This window comes from Loxodonta africana, chromosome 4 (genome assembly GCF_030014295.1).
Source record: "Loxodonta africana isolate mLoxAfr1 chromosome 4, mLoxAfr1.hap2, whole genome shotgun sequence".
Classification (NCBI taxonomy): Eukaryota; Metazoa; Chordata; class Mammalia; order Proboscidea; family Elephantidae; genus Loxodonta; species Loxodonta africana.
In genome coordinates, this window is record NC_087345.1 from 169,575,402 (window position 1) to 169,599,194 (window position 23,793).

Sequence of the window (23,793 nt, forward strand, 5' to 3'; positions counted from 1 at the left end):
CTAAACTATTCTGCAGAGTTCCAGCTACCCAGTGTGCCCCTCTGTGATCTAAAAGGCTCTACCTTCTCAAAGTCAAAGGCTTTCAGTCTGAGATTTCACTTTGAGGATTAGAATGTGGTCTATGGGGAGGAAATTGTTGGTGAGTGACCAGAATGGGGGTCTGGAAATGTTAAATATTCTCAGCTCATTGTTATTAACTGTGAGGGTGGTCTGGTGTGAGACACAGAAGCAGCATAGTGCAATGGCTGGGAGCCTGGACTCGGAACTAGGCTGCATGAGCTGGACCCTTGCTCTACCACTTACTACCTGTGAGACGAGCAGGCCAGCTGCTTCACTCCTCTGTGCTTCAAACTTCTCACCTATAAAATGGGGGAATAATAGTACCAAACTCAGAGTCATTATGAAGATTAAATGAATTAATATTGTAAAACACCTAGAAGACAGCTTGAGCACATATACCAAATACTATATAAAAACAGTAGTTGACTCTAACGCATGGCCGCCCCATGTGTGTCAGGGTAGAATTGTACTTCACGGGGTTTTCAGTGGCTGATTTTTTTCAGAAGTCAATCACCAGGTCTTTCTTCCAAGGTGCCTCTGGATGGGATCTTCAACCTTTCGTTAGCAGCCAGGTATGTTAACCGTTTGCAGCACCCAGGGACTCCAAGCACTATTTAAGTGCTTGTTAAACAGAAAAAATTAACCTCCTTTCATTTTTTTCTTTTTACATGTAAAAAACAGAGTTGAATGTAATCACCAAAAAAGTTAGCATTGTTCAGAGATTTAATATGAAAGACATTATGTAAGGACAAAATATTTTAACTCTGGGCAAAGCTCATCAGCTCAGCTTAATGGATTAAGTGTGCAGAATCTACCCTCTTCAAAGAGGACATGGCTTTTCTGATGGTAATCTGTGCCAAAGTACCACAACATGCCAAGACAAAGAACACTGTGGCCACGATACAGAACAGCCACTAACTTTAAGTGTCTAATGGATTCTGTTACCTCATTTTCTCAAGGGGAATATTGGAGATGTTACCCACAATGTTTCATCCATAAAAGCCCATTTTCCAGCCAAAGTCTCAGAAAATGACTTCGTAACTATGTATATGCATGGTAACTTCTGTGTGTGTCTGTGTGGTGCAAGGCGTGCTAATTGTTTATAAAAGCACTCCTTTTGCAGTTGGGCTACTAGTTCTGAAAACCAGAGACACTTTGATTCTTTGCTAAACCATAATTTTGTCCCCACATCGCAATATTGGTATTCATCCTCTAAGTTCTTCAACAGCTGAAGGGCTGATTTTCTCCTACATCGACTTTATAGCTGCCACACTGCAGTTCTAGAAGGGTTGGCTTGTTTAATAAATATACAGCTGTGTGGTGTTAGGCTACAAAGTACTAATACTCCTTTCTTCAGCAAAAAACCCTTTTAAATAGAAAAATGTGTATTTATAATAATCTAGAAATTGGCTGGAAAGATCTGGCTCCACTCATGTATTTTGAAGCTCTTCAGTATCTGAAAAACCACCAAAAATTGTTTTTCCTTTGATATATGAACGGTAGTGTATCTTTGAATTGGTGCACATTATTGCCATGTTTTTCAAATTACCATCCTCAGATATGACATTTCAGACGAGGAGGCGTTGGTGTTAAGCCTGTCTGACTGTGCTGAGACCAGAAATGACACAATGAAAGAGATGACATTCACAAACTTCTTGGCTCTTTCAGAAGTGTAGCAAATGACACTTTCTCTACTCATAGTCCATCTGTGGAAACCCCGATGGTGTAGCGGCTAAAAGCTATGGCTGCTAACCAAGAGGTCAGCAGTTTGAATCCACCAGGCACTTCTACCCTAACAGGGATCACAATAGAGGATCCCGGACAGAGCTGGAGAAAAACGTAGAAAAAATTTTAACTCACAAAAAAACAGGCCAGCCTTACTGGTCTGACAGAGACTGGGGAAACTACTGTAAGAGTGTGGTCCCCTAACACCCTTTTAGCTCAGTAATGAAGTCACTCCTGAGGTTCACACTTCGGCCAAAGATTAGACAGGCCTGTAAAACAAAACAAGACTAAAGGGGCACACCAGCCCAGGGGCAAGGACTAGAAGGCAGGAGGGAACAGGAAAGCTGCAAATGGGGGAACCCAAGGTAGAAAAGGCGAGATTGTTGACATGTCATGGGGTTGGTAGCCAATGTCACAAAACAGTATGTGTATTAAGTGTTTAATGAGAAACTAGTTTGCTCTGTAAACCTTCATCTGAAGTACAAAAAAAAAATTAAACTCCCTCCCCCCCCAAAAAATACTTGTTACTGTCTAGCTTTGCTTAAACATGAATACCACTAAAAAACCCCTTTTTGGGGGTGGAGGACAAAACATTTTATTTAACTTGCATGGCTCTTCCCAGTTATTACAAGTTTTACTATACTAAGACATGTAATTCGGTGACAATCATTGCAAATGCAAACCTCATAAAAAAGAAACCCAGTATTTTCATTATAATACATTACAGAATGCTTCAGAATAATCAAATCACTCTCCTACATCTAATTGGAACAGCTACGGTAATAATATACTGTTATAAGATCTGTGTTTTCTGTTTTGAAAATAAACATGTTGGCCCACTCTACATTGCTGTGATGCTGAGGGCTTTCAGTTTTTTAAGTCTTTCTATTTTTTTAATCTTTCCTCTGGGAAAATAAGGCGACACATAGTAACCCACATGGGGTCATCAAAAACTAATTATTCAACCTAACATAGCATTTCTTTCTAGGGTAGGATAAGAAGTTTTTATAAACTAAAGGAAGCTTAGTTTCTGCTGTCCCTGGTAGAATGTTTTACTCTGGCCTGCCTTAAAAAGAACACAGCATTGTTTTATTACGTATTTACACAGTGGTGAGCTTTTACAAACAGACTCTTGGGTTATTTTTAATTTGTTATTTCTCCTGCAGCCCTGAGGGGTAGCTGGAGCTACATGATTTCTAAAGAAGAGCAGAAATGAGTGCAGAACCACCATGCAAGCAGCTTGGCAACCACAGAGAGATATGGGAGTCACTAAGATAAAGCACAGCCAGATATGCTGTGGACCATACTTGCGGAGGAGGGCAGGGAGGGACCTGCTAGGCCTGCTGAAACCTTTGCTTTTGAAAAAAACAACAGAAAAAACAGAAGGATGAAGACATCTGTCAGACGACCTAGGATCAAACAGCAATCTTAGCGGTGTATCTGAGGAAATAGAGGGGTGTCTAAGTCACCTAAAGGTCCAGGCACAGAGGCTGAGAACGTCTCTTGGCTGGGTGTCCGCTAAAGGGTGAGCACTTTCCTCCCCCAGAGCACGTGGGATCCTTCTGTGCTTGGACGTCTGCTCCCAAGGCCTAAGCAGTTAGACACAGCATGTTTTCAACAGGCCTTCAGAAATGCAGTAGTCAGGCGGTGTGCTGTTAGGGGCATCACGAGACATTAAAAGTGCTAACTGGAAGACAGTAATCACCGTCACTGAATTGTACGTGTAGAAACTGTTCAATTGGTCTATGTTTTTCTGTGTGCATTCTCAACAACAACAAAACAAAAATTTTTTAGAAGTATAATATTTAAATATGACGAGACATTGGTGGTTCCATGGTAGGCTTTTCACCTCCCATGCAGGAGACCCGGGTTTGATTCTGGCCAATACACTTCACGGACAGCCCCCACCCGTCTGCCAGTGGAGGCCTGCATGTTGCTATGATGCTGAACAGGCTTCAGCGGAGCTTCCAGACTAAGACAGACTAGGAAGAAAGGCCTGGTGACCTACTTCTGAAAATCAGCCAATGAAACCCCGCCGGATCGCAAGGGAATGTTGTCTCGTAGGAAATCCATCATGGGGTTGGCGTAGGACCCAGCAACCTTTCTTGCCATGAGTCAGGGGAGGGGCCAACTTCATGGCAGCTGACAACGACTTAGACACAAGTCAAAAAAACCATAAAGAGGGAGAGGGAGAGAAACTTTATGATTTTGTAGTAAAAAGCCTTAGAGCTTAACGACCACAAGGAAAGGAGGAAGAGCGTAATATACAGAAGAGTGCTGGCAAGGCAATTTCACGGAAATTTAAATACAAAAGAATGGAATGCATGCTGACGTGATTTAAACATATTTAAATGCTAAGCAGCTGCCATACATACTGTCTGATAAATGTCATATGCTGTTAGAACTGAATTAAAAAAAACCAAAACCAAACCCACTGCTGTCGAAAAAATTCCAACTCAGCGACCCTATAGGACAGAGTAGAACTGCCCCATACGGCTTCCAAGGAGTGCCTGGTAGATTTGAACTGCTGACCTTCTTGGTTAGCAGCCATAGCACTTAACCACTACGCCATCAGGGTTTCCTAGAAGTAAATAAGTCACCTTAAAAATAAAAAAGAAAACATATTTGTTGGAATCATTAAAAATTACTGATTTGGAGAAAGCGACAACCAACCCAACGCTTTTGGACAAGGTGCAGTCCTCTGTTAAAATTCCTTATCTTTTCTACCTTTGCCATCTCTTTTAATGATGTTAGAGAGATATTTAATATTTCAACAAAAAATAATAGAATCTTATCATTTTAAAAATAAAAAAAGAGAAAGACAGAACGGGTTGTAAGAAAGCAAAGATCTTTTTCAGGACAAACCAGATCCACTGCTCCAAATGTATTAGGTTGGGTAATAAACTATACTACACATACTCGAAAGGGGTTTAAATGTTATATGTGCACTTACCACAATAAAAAAATAATTTTTTAAAAAAGTGGTTTAAAAATTAAATCCCCCAAATTCTAAACTCTCTCCAGACATCCAGAAATAGATGGTGAATGAGCAATGACAAGATAGTAGTTCCTGCCTTGAATCAAAGCATTTTACAAAAGAGCCCAAAGCCTGCTCTCATACACAAGGGTAAACAAACTACATATTTTTGTCATGGAAGCTGCAACAACAAAAGCAAAAAATGCTTTTTTTGGGGGGGGGGGAGTAGATTATTAGCAAGCAGGAAAATCATACATTCCCTGCAATATTTCCAAGCTCTTTTGGGCATATGGCCTTCTCTGTCTCTGGCGTAGTAGTTCTAGTCATCTTTCCACCACTCAGGAGGTGGAAGTAATAGTGGTGGGTAAAACCAGCCTTAGATTGGCAGAATAGTTTCTCACAAGAAACCAAGAGCCATGAGGGCCCCTGATTCTAGAAGCATGCCTCAGCCCTATTGCTCATGACATCCCTATTATTTCAAATGTCTATCCAGTTAGATTCACACCCAGTTCCTGCCCAGCATGAGTTCACCACTCTGTTATACACACGGTATGCATATGAGTCCAAACCCAAAGGAACGGAAGCCACCTACTGAATGTGGAAGGAGAAATGACCCTTCCCAGGCCACACACAAAGGGCGCTGAACACAAGACGTTAAAATCACACATGAAGAAGTGAGCCATTGTTTCAGGTCTCAGGGCAGTATTTGATTACACAGCCCTTGTGGTAAGACGAGAAAGAAGGTGAAAAAGATTTTCAGCAAAAAAAAAAAAAAATTCTCTTATGTTTCAAATTCTAAGAACTGGATACATTATCCAGCTGATTTTCACCTTATTTCAGGAGATTTATAAAAGTTTTCCTACAAGATAGTTTATTAGGCAATTTAATATCTAGATACTTGGACAGGAAGATGCACAAAATATTTTCAGAGTGAAACAAGGAAGGAATCTGTGTGTTGACTTATAGGCGCTCACAGGAGAAGAACAAGGAAATGAAAGACGATGATGATGATGGTGGTGAAGTTGAAGAGCCCTAAAGGTGAAAATGAATTTAATTATTTGTTCACAGGACTAATCACAGTAAGGAGAGTCTCTGGGAGGGGAAAACAGTTAAGTACTGGGCTACTAACTGACAGGTTGGCAGTTCAAACCCACCCAGAGGCACCTCGGGAAGGAAAGCCCCACAATATGCTTTCAAAAAATCCCAGCCTTAAACACACTATAAAGCAAAGCTCTACTCTGAAGCTCATGGAATTGCCATGAATCAGGACTGACTCTATGGCAACTGCTTTTTTTTTTTTAATTATGGTAATAATAAAAATACTTGGCAGAGATAAGAACAGCACAAAGTGGGCCCAGAAATGGAAAAAGACAATTATTTTTGTGCTGAAGAGGAGTAATGGGAGTTGTGTGGGGCAAGTGTTGGCAGCATCAATCCAAAGGTGGTTTTATTAAACAGGAGTCAGTTTATGACTAATTGAAGAATCATTCAAATGCCAACTCCCCACTACAGTAGTCTGTAAGGCACAGAGAAAACAGCCCATTTAGCTACTCAGATTCCTCAAGCTGCTTTCTTATGGGAGTCATGCCTCCCTTGATTTCCTTTGAATTGAATGCACCTGTTCACTCCTAGTCAGTGTGAACCATGAAGGGTGGTGTAATTTAATCCCACTTTATTCCTCCAACAGTCAAGAACACTGGAAAGACAACAGATTTGGCACCAGAGACATTGGGGTCTGGATCCCAGCTCCGCTGCGGATTAGCATGTGGGTTGGGGCAGGCTACTTAATCTCTCTGAGCATCATCTTTTTTTTAATTCTCATTTGTAAAACAGATACAAGAACACCTACTATTATCATTGTTGTGACAATTAGAAATAATCATTGTAAGATACCTGGCTCTCAGTGATACTCAATTAATAGCAGCTTTTTTTTTTTTTTTTCACAGTTATCCCATGTAACCCTGGTGGTGTAGTGGTTAAGTGCTACGGCTGCTAACTAAAGGGTCAGCAGTTCGAATCCGCCAGGCTGTCCTTGGAAACTCTATGGGGCAGACTCGATGGCACTGGGTTTGGTTTGGGGGTTACAGTTATCCCACAACTGCAAATACTCTTTTTGTAGCTGCAGCAAACTTTCCATGCCGGTCGAAGACTTGCCTTGAAATAGCACAGATAACAAGTATTGCAACAGTTCAAAATAGTTTTGTTATTTGAATTGTCTAAGCTAGGTCAAGGGCAGCTCCGAATGTTGTGTCTCTGATTCTCTATTGTGGAAAATTCTGAAAAGAGAAAAACAGGGTATTACAGAGGCTTCTGTTTTGCAATAGTTTGGAGACAGCCACTTTAGTTGCTTGGTAGCCATAATATGCAAAAGATTAGGATGGAATCTTCAATGAGAGTGAGAATGAACACAGTGATGCAAATTCCAGGATCCTGTCAGCAACTAGTCTGCTGCAGTTCACTTCTGGGGTTGTTCTGCGTAACAGGTACTGAACTAGTTAGTAGCTTACACATCTTACCCATTCAATCAGACAGGTAGGTTAAAGAGTAATTTACTCTTAATAGCTTTGAGAAAGTTTAAGTGTGAAGGTCCTTACTCAAGATAGAATATGGCATTTGAATTTGGGGAATGGCTTTTGAAATTCTCAATTTTTAAAAGCCACTTCTCTAATCTTTAAGAAGAATTTTCAACGAAGATCTAATCAACTGGAATGCCTATTCTTTTCACAAGGGACAAAATAGCTCCTTAAAGCATATATAACCCAGAAGACCTTAATTGTATCACCACTTCAATCTTAAACCAGTGGAGTTGGTATCCTTAGATCCTTAACTGACTATACCAAGAATGTATATTGTTGTTGTGTGCCACTGAGTTGATTCCAACTCACAGAAACCCTATAGGGCAGAGTAGAACTGCCCCCTAGGATTTTCTAGGCTGCAATCTTTACAGAAGCAGATTGTCAGGTCTTTTCTACTACAGAAAGGGTTGGTGGCATTGAACTGCTGACATTTTTTGGTTAGCAGCCAAGTGCTTAACTACTGCACCACCAGGGCTCCTTGCAAGAATGTACTGATTAGTTCAAATACTCCCAATATTTTACTAATAGCGGGACAGTTACAGAAGTTCTTTTCACTGCCTAACAGAATGGGAAGAATACTCAATCCCCTTGAAATTTTTTGCCAACTTTGGAAGCCTGGGGCTTTGATAGAGAATGAGTAATACCATTGCTGTCAATCTGAACTCATCTAAGTAAAAATCAAATTATCTTTCTGTGAGTGTCAAATGGAATAAAGGAAACAAAACAAAACAAAACAAACTATACTTGGTAAACAGCATTTCACCCACCCTACTTTTTTTCTCTATAATTAAGGGCCAGGCTGTGGAAACACAATGCATGGTGATAATAATATTTATTGAGCATTTCACAAGTCATAAGTGCATAAGGTCATGAGCACATATTATTTTCAAAACAGTCCCCATTTTAGAATGTGGAAATTAAGACTCAGAAAAGCTAACTGTCTGGCCCAAGGTCAAATCGTTTGTAAACAATGTGACCAGTACTAGAAGCTGGATCTAATTTCAAGTGCAACAGAATTTGTTCTTCTCTGTGTTGTGTTCATTTATTTACTCACGGGTTCATTGGTTGATTCAGCAAACACTTACTGAAAGCGTACTATGTGCCAGGCACCATGGTAGACCTTAGAGACACAAAAAAGATTCATCCCCAAGAAGCTTACATTAAAAAAAAAAAAAAAAACCCATTGCTGTCAAGTCGATTCTGACTCATAGCAACCCTATAGGACACAGTAGAACTGCCCCATAGAGTTTCTAAGGAGCAGCTGGTGGATTCGAACTGCTAACATTTTGGTTAGCAGCCATAGCACTTAACCACTGCACCATCAGGGTTTATGTGGTAAATAATAATAACAGTTTAATCAGGTAAGTGCTGTGGAAGCACAGAAGAGGCAGCAATGGCAGGGGGTATGGTGGATGGTCATGAAAGGTACCAAAAGGAGACAACATCCTTGGGGCAGTGGGGTCAAGGCCCTGGGCACTTGCTTCCAGCAGCCTCCTCCATTGACCCCAATGTGCCCAACACACGTTACCATTATCTGAGTATCAAGATGTGAAAAAGATAGGAAGCACAGGCCTGAGATTAAGACGAGCAGAAGATGCAGAGGAGCCTTCCAAGATAAGGGCACAGCTGTATGAAAGTGCAAAGTCATGAAATTCTGCTACTCCTTTGGGAAACTCTTTGAGTATCCTTCAAATGAATGGCATGTGTGAAGGGGCAGTTGGGAAATAAACCAAGAGAGAGAAGCAAAGGCTGGGCCATTGAGGGTTTGTGGTTCTGCGTGCCGAGATGAAGAATTTGAACTTTATCTTGAAAGGTATGGGGAGCCACTAAAGAATACTTAACAGTGATATGACCAGATTTGGATTTTAGAAAAATCCTTCCTGCCGTTGTGGGAAAACTGAATTGGCAGGACCACCGCAGGAACCTGAGGGAGAAGCCAGGAGTCCCAGGATTAAGGAAGTAGCAGTGGGAATGGGAAGGCAAGATTTGAGACGTATTAAGGGGACCAAAACCCAAACCTACTGCTGTCAAGTTGATTCTGACTCATAGCAACCCTGTAGGACAGAGTAGAACTGCCCCATAGAGTTTCCGAGGCTGTAATCTTTACAGAAGCAGACTGCCACATCTTTCTCCCTCAGGGCAGCTGGTGGGTTCAAACCGCTGACCTTTTGGTTAGCAGCCGAATGCTTTAACCACTATGCCACCAGAGCTCCTATGAAGGGAACAGACTTGCTAAATCATTAGCTGGGGGAAGGACGCAAGAGTCTGAAGTGTTTCTGAGACTTCTGCCTTGGGTGGTTGGGTGGATGATAATAACATTCACTGAGATACGGATCAAGAGAGGAAAAGTAAGTTTCACTGTGGGAGGAGGTGGGACATAATGAGTTTGACTCTAACAGATTGATAGTATGACATATTGACCTTGAAGTGCAGACGCTGATGTACTCTTACAGATGAATGATGCAGCTCTTAACAAAAAAGATAAAACTGGGTTGCTGGATTACTTAGCATTCCTTTTAATGTGAAAATTCAGCAGCATATAAGAAAAAGAGGCATGCAGATACATACATATATACCGTACTTTATGCAAATAACGTGTGCCTTCTAGGTTTGTTTGCCAGCCACTTCCTCCCCCTGAGAGGTATTTTCGTAAGTGCCACTATGCCAATTTTTCTTTTTGCACGTGTTGCTGTAAAAAAAAATTAGCATAGCATGCTTATGAAAATACCTCCCAGGGGGCGTGTTTGGCAAACAAATGTAGAAGGCAGTGTTATTTGTGTAAAAATTTGGTATATATATAAGTACATAAATAGAGATGAGTCTTATTTGAGCCTAATTACAGAACACTACTTTAGCACACAGATATAAATATTTTTCCATATACTCAGCATGTGATTTTTTTAAAAAGCATAAAATACCAAAGTCTTGCAAGATGTCTTATTTTAAAAATCTTTATTAGTCACACACCCTTAATATATATATATAGCATTTACTCCCAGAAGGAAATGTACACACAAAGGGTGAAGGAGAAAGAAATCATTTCCTTAAGCAAAGGAAAGAGCAGAGGACCTAGCTGGCTCCTGGCCAGTCAGAGAATATTGAAAAGCTGGGAGTTTCAAGGCAAATCTCTACTAATCCATCTTTTACCAAAGTTCTCACTTTAAGTCCCACATTTTGACCTGAAATATTTAATAGGAACTTTACTTTTTTTTTTTACTTTAGCCACAAAGTACCCTTAAAAATGTTTAATATTGGACTGCTTACTAGGCTAAAATAAAAAGGTATTAGATGACTGAAAAAACCCATGTATTTAACAAAAAGGAGAGGAAAAAAGAGACTTGTGTAAAGCATAAAGCAGTTAACGAGAGTTTCCACTGAAAACAAAACGTTAACGACAAGACAACGTTCCTTCCCTATCAAGGACAAATGCTTCTTAAAGAATGGAGAAGTCAGTAACGTTCCCTTTCCAGAGGCATCTGGAACCACACTTTTAATCGGCTGAAACGGCCTAAAGACAAAAACAAACACAAATAAGCAAAAAAGGTTTTCTTGTAGAAAGAAAATCCATTTAGTGGATTTCCGCCCTAGCCTAGCTGGTTTATCTTCAACTCCTTAAACGGGAACTACTCCCTCACGGAGGTAGCTTTTTGCTGGATGCGTGCAGAACGTTCATTTGTCTTGCATCTAAAAATTAGAACGTAACAAGCTTTTAATCATCACTTGTTAATTCGAAACAATAAGAATTCGTTTTTCCATTGAAAGCAGATTGTAGTAAAAAAGCAGCATTCTCCAAGGTCATATGGTGTTGGCAAAGCTCGAAAAAAAAGCCTTGTAGTCCAACTTGCTTATGTTCAGCTGTGTTTACTTAGATTTAACTTGACAAAGTCTGCCTCTGATTATACCGAGCAGGCATCTGCCCACAGATAAATAGATATTACACAAACTTTTGGAGGGAATGACATTTGGCCTCCATAATTTTGGAATAATTTACTATGTACCCTCAACTTAAAACACCAAAATGATTCACAGTATGTTTTTTGGGATTCAAACATAAATATTTCATTTTACAAAGGGAGCAGTCTCCAGGACCTTTATGGATTTTAGGTGATTTACTAAAAAAGTATGGTTCTACTTGGAGGGCGTAGAGTAGCTCTGAAACAGACAGTTTCAGGCAACATTTATTTCAGCCTTTTCAATAACCATCAAGATTTCAAGGAATTTCTGTAAACAAACTGTCACTTAAAGAAAATAACTTTCCATCAATTTTTGCAACAAGTCTCCAGAACAGAACATGCATATAAAAATAAGAGTTGACAAAATTATTTCCAGAGACCACATTGTGGAGTAATGTTTACATTATCAGTAGAAAGCAAAACCTCCATGTTTTACCACTATATCTTACACTAAATGCAAAATGTTGCTTTTGGAGTAATGTAAACCATTTCCACTGCAGAGAGTCTGTTCCTAATTACCTAAGAATGGATTCTGGGCCATCGTATTTACTTTTCTTGCTGTTAAATTTACATAACAAAAGATAGACGCACTCTCCTCTCCAAACTAAGATGGTTTCAAAGGTGGAAGTACTTAGTATATTCCCCAGTGACCAATCAATAAACCAATCAATCAACAGATTTTTATTGCATTTGCTAGCAGCTAGTAATACAGTAGTGAACAAGAGGGAGATGTCCCTCTCCTCTGAGGTTTATCTGATGAGAAAGTCATAAACTGAACACATATTAGTGTTTTCTAGGTGGCTTATTTAACTTATGGAATTATGAAGAGCTTATGCAAAACTTTTTCCTGCTGAAACTAACATTTTCTTCCCCAACTCTTGTTTTATTACTGAATTAGCTTGGGGGATGACGCTCTTCATTTGGAATGGCTGCCTGTTAAGGATGCCTCGAATATCCCGCGATGCCAGACCCCTCTAGCAGTTCAGGTTATATCTGTAAAGGTGTTAGTTTTTTTTTTTTTTTTTTGACTGACTCACTTAGTACTTCCTATGTTGGCTTTTCTTATAATTCGCTGGATTTGCTCTGAGAAATCCTCTGCAAAGCAAGCTCATGTAAACAATGATGCTGCTACTGCTAGAGCAACAGCTATTTACTTTTTTCCCTTTTATTGTAGTAAGTATACATGTAACAACACATTTGCCATTTTAACATTTTTTTACATGTACAGTTCAGTGACATGAATTATGTTCATCATGTTGTTCAGCCATCACCATTAACTGTTTCCAAATTTCTCCACCACCCTTAAGAGAAACTCGGTGTCCCCAAAGCAATGGATGCTTTAGGCTTTCCATACACCCCTTCCCCTCCCCACCCCGCCCATCACTGGTAAGCACTAGCCATTTACTTTTAATAGGCAAGGGTTTTCAGAAGCCTTTCCTTTTAAAGTATCAAAGTGATGTACCTACGGCACCTTTCTACATTGTTCTCTCATTGTGCTTTTGCTTTGAGATTCACAAAAGATGATTTTATTTATATTACATACACACATATGTGTATATATATATATATACATAAATACACATGTATATTTATATATGTAAATATATATACACACACACATATACTTTTTTAAAGGGAATATGACTAACATCATTGAAATGAACATGTAGAAATGATTGAATTGGCATGTTCTGTAGTGCATATTTTCACACACACATACAAAAAAGGGAATACGTTCTCAAATGTGCGTGCCTTTAAGGTCAGCAGACAAATCCATACCATGTGCTGGAGACTAATGTCCTCCTCGTTACAGTCTCCACTAGACAATGCCTACATCAAGGCCTCATTAGCTTTTAATGCAAAACTGTACCCATAATCATTCCAGAAAAGGCAATTCCTTAGATTCGAAGTGTGCTCAGGGAACTGAATCCAGGAAAATGAGGGAGTACAAAGCTCACTCCTGAAGCCCAACCACACGACAAAGTCGGAGGCATCGCCAAAGCCACCGACGCAACAGCAAGCCAAGTGAAGAAGGCTGTTACTGCTCAAAAAATAACTTTCACAGCTTGATACCTAAGTCCTCTGAGAGCTGCCTGAAAGAGGAAGGTGAGCCATGTTAGAAAACACAGGAGACATACAAATGACCACACATTCTATTTTTCAAACTGCTAAGTGCGTGGGGGTAGGGTGGGGCAGCCGATATATAAAATTTTAACCAAAAAGCTTTGAGGAATGGAGCCACTGGCTGCATAGTTTCTTACAAAGAAAAAGTAAACTCGTGAATCTTACTGGATTGGACCAAGACATAGCTCAGCATAGGAACTAGGAGGACTGCTCATTTTAAAAAATAAATACAAAAATACAACATACCCAAATTATTTTATCTTCAGTGCAGGCTATCATGTTACGTCTTAGGGAAAACAGAAGGCTAGCCATTAATATCTCTAGACAAACAATTCATTCTCTAAAACCCAGAAAATGTTAATTGTGGATCACTGAACACAATTAGTTTGTAAACTATCTGCAGTTGAATCAAACTTCCATAGCATTCTCCATGTTAACCAAAGGAGGAGGGGAGAAAGGCAAGCTTTCGCAACCAAAAATCTTGAAAAATTTCCTATATTTTCTGGTTTTATTTTCCCAGAACTGAAACACCACAAAATAACAACACTCAGTGCACTCACTTCCAGCTCAGTCAGGAAGTACTGAGGTGCATAAATACTTTATTTCACTTTTTTACAAGAAGGTGACCAACATTTTCTTAGCCTTCCAAAAAGCTTCAGGTTTGGAATATATTTTGGTTAAATGTCAGCAAAGGAATTTGCTCATCGTTCAAAAAACACTTTTTCTTTCCAAGCTTGGAATATATGTAGAAACTGTGTTGTGAATGGAATTACAAAAAGGCTCAGAGCCACAAAGGGAAATCCAGTATTACAATTCCTGAGTTTTGTAGAGGAGCTTTCTCTATAGGCAGAAATAGGAATAACAAGGAATATTTATGTAGCATGGTTTACCTTTCACAATTATTGTATCTGAAGCTCACAAGAGCCCCATGAAGTAGGTATTTTTATTTCCTTCATATTACTCATAAGAAAACAAATAAGAGAAGTTACGTAAGTTATCTAAGATTTCTCAGTTAGCAAGTAGTAAAGAAGAAAATCTGAACCCAGATCATCAAAGTCTAAAACCATAATAAGAGTAGGCATTGATTAAAACCCAAAAGCTAGCATCATATTTCATGGGAAAACACTACAAGTATTCTCACTAGGGTTAGGGATCTGCACTGTCGTCACTATTATTGAACACTATTTTAGAGGTACAATTCAATGCGGCTAGCCAGAGAAAGAAGCCCTTGGCATAAAATTCAGAAAGGATGCAAAACCATCACTATTTGCAGATAATTTGGTTGTATTACAAGAAAATTGACTGAAAAATTACCAAAAATTATCAGGAAATTTTTGGTGGTCACAGAGTGCAATATTAACATACAGAAGTTAACAGCATTCGTATACAAAAAACAACAACCACTTAGAAACTGTAATGGAAGAAAAGACCCCACTTTAAACAATAAAACAACAAGTAGATAAAATGCCTAAAGATAAATCTGTCAAGATATGTGCAAGGTCTATTTAGAACATTTTAAAACACTACTAATGGCCGAAAAAGAAGGCAAGAACAGATGTATCGAGTTTTTTTCAAAAAATGTCAAATTTCTATAGTTAATTCATCACTATAAACAATTCCAACATAAATAACATATTTTTTTTTTAAGTAGATAAGTTGACCCTAAAGTTAATATGGAAAAATAAATAAGCCAGAATAGCCAGAAAAAAAAAAAAAGAACAGTGAAGGAGAATAAGCAAAATCAGATATCAAACACAATATAAAGCCTCAATAATTAAAATAGTGTGGGGTTGGAAGATGAAAAAAAAAAAGAAAAATCAGTATAAGAGAATAGAAAGGCAAAATTCAATTTAAAATATGGCATTTCCAACAACGGAGGGGGAAAATATACACCGATCAATAAATGATATTGGGATATCGACTGACTACATGGGAAAAAAAAGTTGGATATTTTCCACATGCCATAATACACACACTTCAAACTCAGAAACATCCCAAATAGATCAAAGATTTAAGATAAAAATTGAGATCACAGAAATACTAGAAGATTCCAGCAAAGTATCAGGATACAAGATAAACATATAAAAATCAGTTGGATTCCTCTACACCAAGAGAAAGAATATCGAAGAAGAAATCACCAAATCAATACCATTTACAATAGCCCCCAAGAAGATAAAATATTTAGGAATAAATCTAACCAGAGATGTAAAGGACCTATACAAAGAAAACTACAAGACACTACTACAAGAAACCACAAGTGACCTACATAAGTGGAAAAACACACCTTGCTCATGGATAGGAAGACTCAACATTATGAAAATGTCTATTCTACCCAAAGCGATCTACAGATAAAATGCAAACCCGATCCAACTTCCAATATCATTTTTTAATGAGATAGAGAAACAAATCACCAACATCATATGGGAAGGGAATAGGCTCCAGATAAGTAAAAAAAATAAACAAAAAAACTCGCTGCCATAGAGTAGATTTTGACTCATAGCAACCCTATACAACCCTATAGGACAGAGTAGAACTGTCCTATAGAGTTTCCAAGGAGTGCCTGGTGAGTTTGAACTGCCGAGCTTTTGGTTAGCAGTCATAGTTCTTAACCACTATGCCACCAGGGTTTCCCCAGATAAGTAAAGCATTACTGAAAAAGAACAAAGTGGGAGGCCTCACACTACCTGATTTTAAAGAACATATTATACCGCCACAGTAATCAAAACAGCCTGGTACTGGTATAACAACAGATACACAGACCAATGGAACTGAATTGAGAATCCAGACATAAATTCATCCATCTATGAGTGACTGGTATTTGACAAATAAATGCCCAAAGTCTGTTAAGTGGGGAAAAGACAGTCTCTTTAGCAAATGGTGCTGGCATAACTGGATATCCATTTGCAAAAAATGAAACAAGACCCATACCTCATGCCATGCACAAAAGCTAACTCAAAATAGAACAAACACCTAAATATAAAATCTAAAATGATAAAGATCATGGAAGAAAAAATACTGACAATAGGAGCCCTAATACATGGCATAAACAATATACAAAACATTACTAACCATGGAGAAACTAGATAACTGGGAGCTCCTGAAAATCAAACATTTATGCTCATCCAAAGACTTCACCAAAAGAGTAAAAAGACAACCTAGAGAGTGGGGAAAAAAAATCTGGCTACAACAAATCCAATCAACATCTAATCTCTAAAATCCACAGGATACTGCAAAACATCAACAACAAAAAGACAAATAACCCAATTAAAAAACGGGCAAAGGGAGAGGTGGGGCCAAGATGGCAGAGTATTTAGACGTTTCTGGTGAACCCTCTTACAAAAAAGACCCAGAAAAACAAGTGAAACAATGACATTTATGACAACCTAGAAGCCTTGAACATCAAAGGCAAAGTTAGAAAACGGACTGAGTGGCAGGTAGAGGGAGAGACGGATCAGAAGCAGAGAGGAGTTGCTGGACCTGAATTGCCGGGAATCCTCAGGCTGTGGTGGGCTGGTGGTAGCGTTTGGCCTCAGTTTCCTCAGGGAGAAACAGTCAGCTGCACAGCCTACTCACACCTCTAGAACCAGAGAAGAATGGCACTCTTGGCAAAAGCTAAGTACTTGCATATATTTTACCGTGCCCCCAGCCCCGAAGCTGGCTTCATTGGCTGTTGATTTCCCTGGGCCTGAGATAGGCACTGTTAAGCATCCTGAGCCGTTCTCCCAGCCTTGGAGGTGCAATAAATTCACAACTGGGGGAAAAGATAATTTGCCAGCTCCACTAACCTGGGGAGCTCAGGAGAGAAACAGCTCCTGTCCAGGCATAAACGGTCTGGGGGCTTTGAATACCTTTCCCCCTTGCATGGACCTGGGTGGGCATATTTCAGGAGAATAGGCCCTTGTTGGCAGACTGCAACTGTTTCAGCTGTGTGGTAGAGAGGTAGGTGTTTGAAGTTTGACACCACTTTGTCTATTAAACAGTCCTCACCTACCCACATCAGAGGCCTAAGGACTGGTGGCCCCACTCATGTCACCCAGCCACCTGCGACAGGGGTCCAAGGATAACTGGTACCTCCCAGTCCTTACAACCAAAAGCATTGGGTGCCCATGGTCCATATGCTGAACCCACCCACCTGTGCAGTCTAGGGAACAAGGACGTGCCTTCCTCACAGACACTCAGAGGACGGCTGTCAGCCCACTGCCTTGTTCAGAGTGTGACCCCCCTCGCAACCAGATACCCGTACCTACACTAATCACCCCTGCCCCTCTAAGACTGCAGGACAGAGCCTGTACCACATACTTGATAGCCAACTACCTGGACACCTGAGCTGAATCCATACAAGAAAAGTGAATGGACTCCTAGGCTCATATACCTGGAAACAGCTCTAGACATCTAGTGACAGGACGTTAGAGCTTCAAAGGTGAAAATAATCAAGCTAGCTCACTCAAGCAACCTATCTGGACATATCAAAACAAAATAAAAAGCAAGAAGCTAGGATACAGTAAGCAAACATAAAATAAACTAATACAGTAACTTATGGATGGCTTGGAGACAACAGTCAATATCAAATCACATAAAGAAGCAGACCATGATCACTTCAACAAGCTCTTGAAAACAAAGCATCCAGGGATCTTCTAGACGAAGGTGCCTTCCAGGAATTACACAATGCAGAATAAAAAGATTAATATACAGATCTCTTTAAGACATCAGGAATGAGATCAGGCAATACTCAGAACAATCCAAGGAACACACAGATAAAGCAGTTGAAGAAATTAAAAAGGTTATTCAAGAACAGGACAAAAAATTTAATAAGCTGCAAGAATCCATACAGTGACAGCAATCAGGGATTCAAAAGATTAACAATAAAATTACAGAATTAGACAACTCAATAGAAAGTCAGAAGAGCAGAATCGAGCAAGTGGGAGGCACAATTGGTGAGACTGAAGATAAAGCACTTGGCACTAATATATTTGAAGAAAAATTAGATATAAGAATTAAAAAAAATGAAGAAAACCTAAGAATCATGTGGGATTCTATCAAGAGAAATAACTTATGAGTGATTGGAGTACCAGAACAGGGAGGGATAACAGAAAATACAGAGAGAATTGTTGAAGATTTGTTGGCAGAAAACTTCCTTGATATCATGAAAGATGAGAAGATATCTATCCAAGGTGCTCATCGAACTCAACATAAGGTAGATCTTAAAAGAAAGTTACCATCCAGTAACCCAGTTGAAAGTTACCAAGACATATTATAATCAAACTTACCAACACCAAACATAAAGAGAGAATTTTAAGAGCAGCTAGGAATAAACAAAAAGTCACCTACAAAGGACAGTCAATGAGAATAAGCTCGGACTACTCAGCAGAAACCATGCAGGCAAGAAGCCAGCGGGATGACTTGCACAAAGCATTGATGGAAAAAAATTGCCAGCCAAGAATCATATATCCAGCAAAACTGTCTCTGAAATACAAAGGCAAAATTAGGACATTTCCAGATAAACAGAAGTTTAGGGAATTCGTAAAAACCAAACCAAAACTACAAGAAATACTAAAGGGAGTTCCTGGTTAGAAAATCAATAATAACAGATACCAACGCAAGACGAGAACACTGGACAGAGCAGTCAGATCTCAACCCAGATAGGGAAATCACAGAAATAAATCAAGATTAAAAAATGCTCAAAACAGGGAAACAGTGATGTCATTATGTAAAAGAAGACAACACTAAAACAATAAAGAGGGATTAAGAAATGTAGTCATAGGCCTTTCATACGGAGGGGAGGACAAGGTGATATAAAGAAATAAAAATTAGGCTTAAACTTAGAAAAATAGGGGTAAATATTAAGGTAACCAGAAAGGATACTAATAATCCTACTCATCAAAATAAAATATAAGAAAAAATATAGACACTCAGCAGAACAAAATCAACTGCAATGAATAAGAGGAAAAGACAATATATAAAGACAAACTACTCACACAAAAAATTAAGTGGGGAAAAGAAACTGTCAACAACACACAAAAAAAAGACATCAAAATGAGAGCACTAAACTCATACCTACCCATAATTACACTGAATGTAAAATGGACTAAATGTATCAATAAACAGAGAGTGGCAGAATTGATTAAAAAAAGTCTGTCTATATGCTGCCTACAAGAGACACACCTTAGACTTACAGACAAACAAACTAAAACTGAAAGGATGGAAAAAAATACATCAAGCAAACAACAATCAAAAAAGAGCAGGAGTGGCAATATTAATTTCTGGCAAAATAGACTTTAAAGTTAAATCCACAACAAAGGATAAGGACACTATATGATTAAAGGGACAATACCAGGAAGATATAGCCATGTTAAATATTTATGCACCCAATGACAGGGCTGCAAGATATATAAAACAAACTCTAACGGCATTGAAAAGTGAGATAGACAGCCCCACAATTATAGCAGGAGACTTCAATATACCACTTTCGGTGAAGGACAGAACATCCAGAAAGAAGCTCAATAAAGACACGGAAGATCTCAATACCACAATCAACCAACTTGACCTCGTAGACATATACGGAACATGCCACCCAACAGCAGCCAAGTATACTTTCTTTTCTAGTGCAAATGGAACATTCTCTAGAATAGACCACATATTAGGTCATAAAGCAAGCCTTAGCAGAATCCAAAACATTGAACTATCACAAGGCATCTTCTCTCACCATAAAGCCATAAAAGTAGAAATCAATAACAGAAAAAGCAGGGAAAAGAAATTAAACACCTGGAAACCGAACAATACCCTGCTCTAAAACGACTGGGTTATAGAAGACATGAAGGATGGGATAAAGAAAAATGTCTATTCTACCAAAAGCCATCTATAGATACAACACAATTCTGATCCAAATTCTAATGACTTTTTTTTAATGAGATGGAGAAACAAATCACCAACTTCATATGGAAGGGAAAGAGGCCCTGGATAAGTAAAGCCTCAGCGAAAAAGAAATACAAAGTGGGAGGCCTTGCTCTACTTGATTTTAGAACCTATTATACTGCCACAGTAGTCAAAATGGCCTGGTACTGGTACAACAACAGATACATAGACCAATGGAACAGAATTGAGAATCCATCCACATATGAGCAGCTGATATTTGACAAGGACCCAAAGTCAGTTAAGTGGGGAAAAGACAGTCTGTCTAACAAATTGTGCTGGCATAACTGGATAAACACCTGCAAAAAAATGAAACAAGATCCATACTTCACGTAACACACAAAAACTAACTCAAAATGGATCAAAAACCTAAATATAAAATCTAAAACAATAAAGACCATGGAAGAAAAAACAGGGACAATGCTTGGAGCCTTAATACATGGCATAAACAGTATACAAAACATTACTAACAATGCAGAAGAGAAACTAGATAACCTGGAGCTCCTAAAAATCAAACACCTATGGGTTTTTGGTGGGTTTATGCTCATCCAAAGACTTCACCAAAAGAGTAAAAAGATTACCTAAAGACTGGGAAAAAGTTTTTAGCTATGACATTTCCAATCAGCATCTGATCTCTAAAATCTACATGATACTGCAAAAATTCAACAACAAAAAGACAAATAACCCGTATTAAAAATGGGCAAAGGATATGAACAGGCACTTCACTAAAGAAGACATTCAGGTAGCTAACAGACACATGAGGAAATGTCCACGATCGTTAGCCATTAGAGAAACGCAAATTAAAACTAGAATGAGATTGCATCTCACTCCAACAAAAAAAAAAAAAATTTTTTTTTTTTGCATTAATCCAAAAAACAAAATAATAAATGTTGGAGAGGTTTTGGAGAGACTGGAACACTTAAACACTGCTGGTGGGAATGTAAAATGGTATAACCACTTTGGAAATTGATTTGGTGCTTCTATAAAAAGCTAGAAATAGAACTACCATACGATCCATCAATCCTACTCCTTGGAATATATCCTAGATAAATAAGAGCCTTTACGTGAAGAGATATATGCACACCCATGTTCATTGCAGCACTGTTTACAATAGCAAAAAGATGGAAGCAACCATGGTGCCCATCAACAGATGAATGGATAAATAAATTATGATATATTCACACAATGGAATACTGCACACGAATAAAGAACAATGATGAATCCCTGAAACATTTCGTAACATGAAGGAATCTGGAAGGCATTATGCTGAGTGAAATTAGTCAGTTGCAAAAGGACAAATACTGTATGAGACCACTATTATAAGAACTCAAAAAATAGTTTAAACAGAGAAGAAAATATTCTTTGATGGTTACGAGTGGGGAGGCTGTGAGAGAAAGGGGTTTTCACTAATTAGATAGTAGATAGGAACTAATTTAGGTGAAGGGGAAGACAACACACAATACAGAAGAGGTCAGCGCAACTGGCCTAACCAAAAGCAAAGAAGTTTCCTGAATAAACTGAACAGTTCGAAGGCCAGCGTAGCAGGGGCGGGGGTTTGGGGACCATGGTTTCAGGGAACGTCTATGTCAATTGGTGTAACGAAGTGTATTAAGAAAACATTCTGCATCCCACTTTGGAGAGTGGCATCTGGGGTCTTAAAAGCTAGCGAGAGGCCATCTAAGATGCATCAATTGGCCTCAACCCACCTGGAGCAAAGAAGCATGAAGAACACCAAAGACATAAGGAAAATATGAGCCCAAGAGACAGAAAGGGCCACATAAACCAGAGACTCCACCAGCCTGAAACCAGAACTAGATGGTGCCCGGCTACCACCAATGACTGCCCTGATAGGAACACAACAGAGAATTCCTGATGGAGCAGGGGAAAAGAGGGATGCAGACCTCAAATTCTAGAAAAAAGTCCAGACTTAATGATCTGCCTGAGACTGGAGGGACCCCAGAGGTCATAGTCCCCAAGACTCTCTGTTAGCCCCAAACTAAAACCATTCTCGAAGCCAACTCTTCAGACAAAGATTAGACTGGACTCTAAGACATAAAATGATACTGGTGAGGCGTGTGCTTCTTAGCTCAAGTACACACATGAGACTGTGTGGGCAGCTCCTGTCTGGAGACTAGATAAGAAGGCAGAGGGGGACAGGAGCTGGTTGAATAAAAAAAAAAAAAAAAATTTTTTTTTTTTTGGTTGAACGGACATGGGAAATACAGGGTGGAGAGGAGGAATGTGCTGTCACATTGCAGGGAGAGCAACTAGGATCACATAACAATGTGTGTATAAGTTTTTGTATGAGAAACTGACTTGAATTGTGAACTTTCACTTAAAGTATAATTTTTTTTTTCTTTTTAAAAAAGAAATACTGGAAGGAAACTTGGGAACCCTTTTTAAAATTTTAGATTGAGAAACTTCACGCCATCACTCAAAATCCAGAAACTATAAAAACAGTCATTGCATTTTTTTTAAAAAAAAAGGTATTTGATTTGTGATCATATTGAGATATACACTTATGTTTTATGTACTTTTCTATAACTATTTTATACTCCAATTTTAATACGCTTAACAGTTTTCTAGATCAAAGCCCATTTACATTTTTAAAACTAATGTTTGTTGACAAATTTTCTCAGGAAAGCTGTATCAAAATGTCTTCCCACAAAGAGTTTCTCTAAATGCTTCTAATATCAGATATCATCAAATATTTCATATTTCAATTTAGTGGATAAAAAATTGCTTCTCCCATTATTAATGAGGCTAGAAATTTATGTTTCTTTTATGAATTTTCTGTTCATATCTTCTGCTGTTTTTCCACTGAGTTGTTTTTGTTTATTTATTGATTTTCTCAGGAGCACTTTACATACAATGGATGTTAATCCTTCCTCTAGTATATGCTGCAAATATTTTTCCTATTTGGAGGTATCTTTTATAAGTTTGTTTTAGGTGTCTTTTGTCAATCAGACATTTTAAAATTTATATGCCAAACTATGTTTTTTTCTTTTTTTGTATCCCTAGGGGTTTTTAGAACCTAGGACCATGAGGAGTCATGTAAAAAAATAATTTCTCATAGCTTCATTTGTGGTAGATGGGAATATGAAGCAGCTGTGTGTTCATTCTTAAGGAGGCTGAATGTACTCTAAAAAAATGGTTAAAATGACAAATGTTTTGTTCTACATATTTCACCACAATAAAAATAAAAAAAGAAAACTACATGGAAAAAATGATAAAGAAAATAAAAAAATACATAACTGGTACAAAATATTTGTTACTCACAAATGTCACAGGCTAATCTCTACTCCTTAAAGTGCTCTTTCAATTAATAAAATATGATTAACGAGATAGTCCATATAAGAAAAAACATGAATGCATGGTTCACCAAAACATGGAATTACAAATAGTTTTTACACATAGGAAGAGCTGCTGAGACTCATTCTTAAGAGAAATGTTAATTAAAACTGCAGTG

The 23,793-nt window shown here is 38.6% G+C and overlaps 1 protein-coding gene across 1 annotated transcript in view; it reads right to left on the bottom strand.

The window, feature by feature from the left end:
• Positions 1-23,793, bottom strand: part of MKX (mohawk homeobox) — a 78,334-nt gene that overhangs the window by 17,231 nt on the left and 37,310 nt on the right. The window lies entirely within an intron of this gene.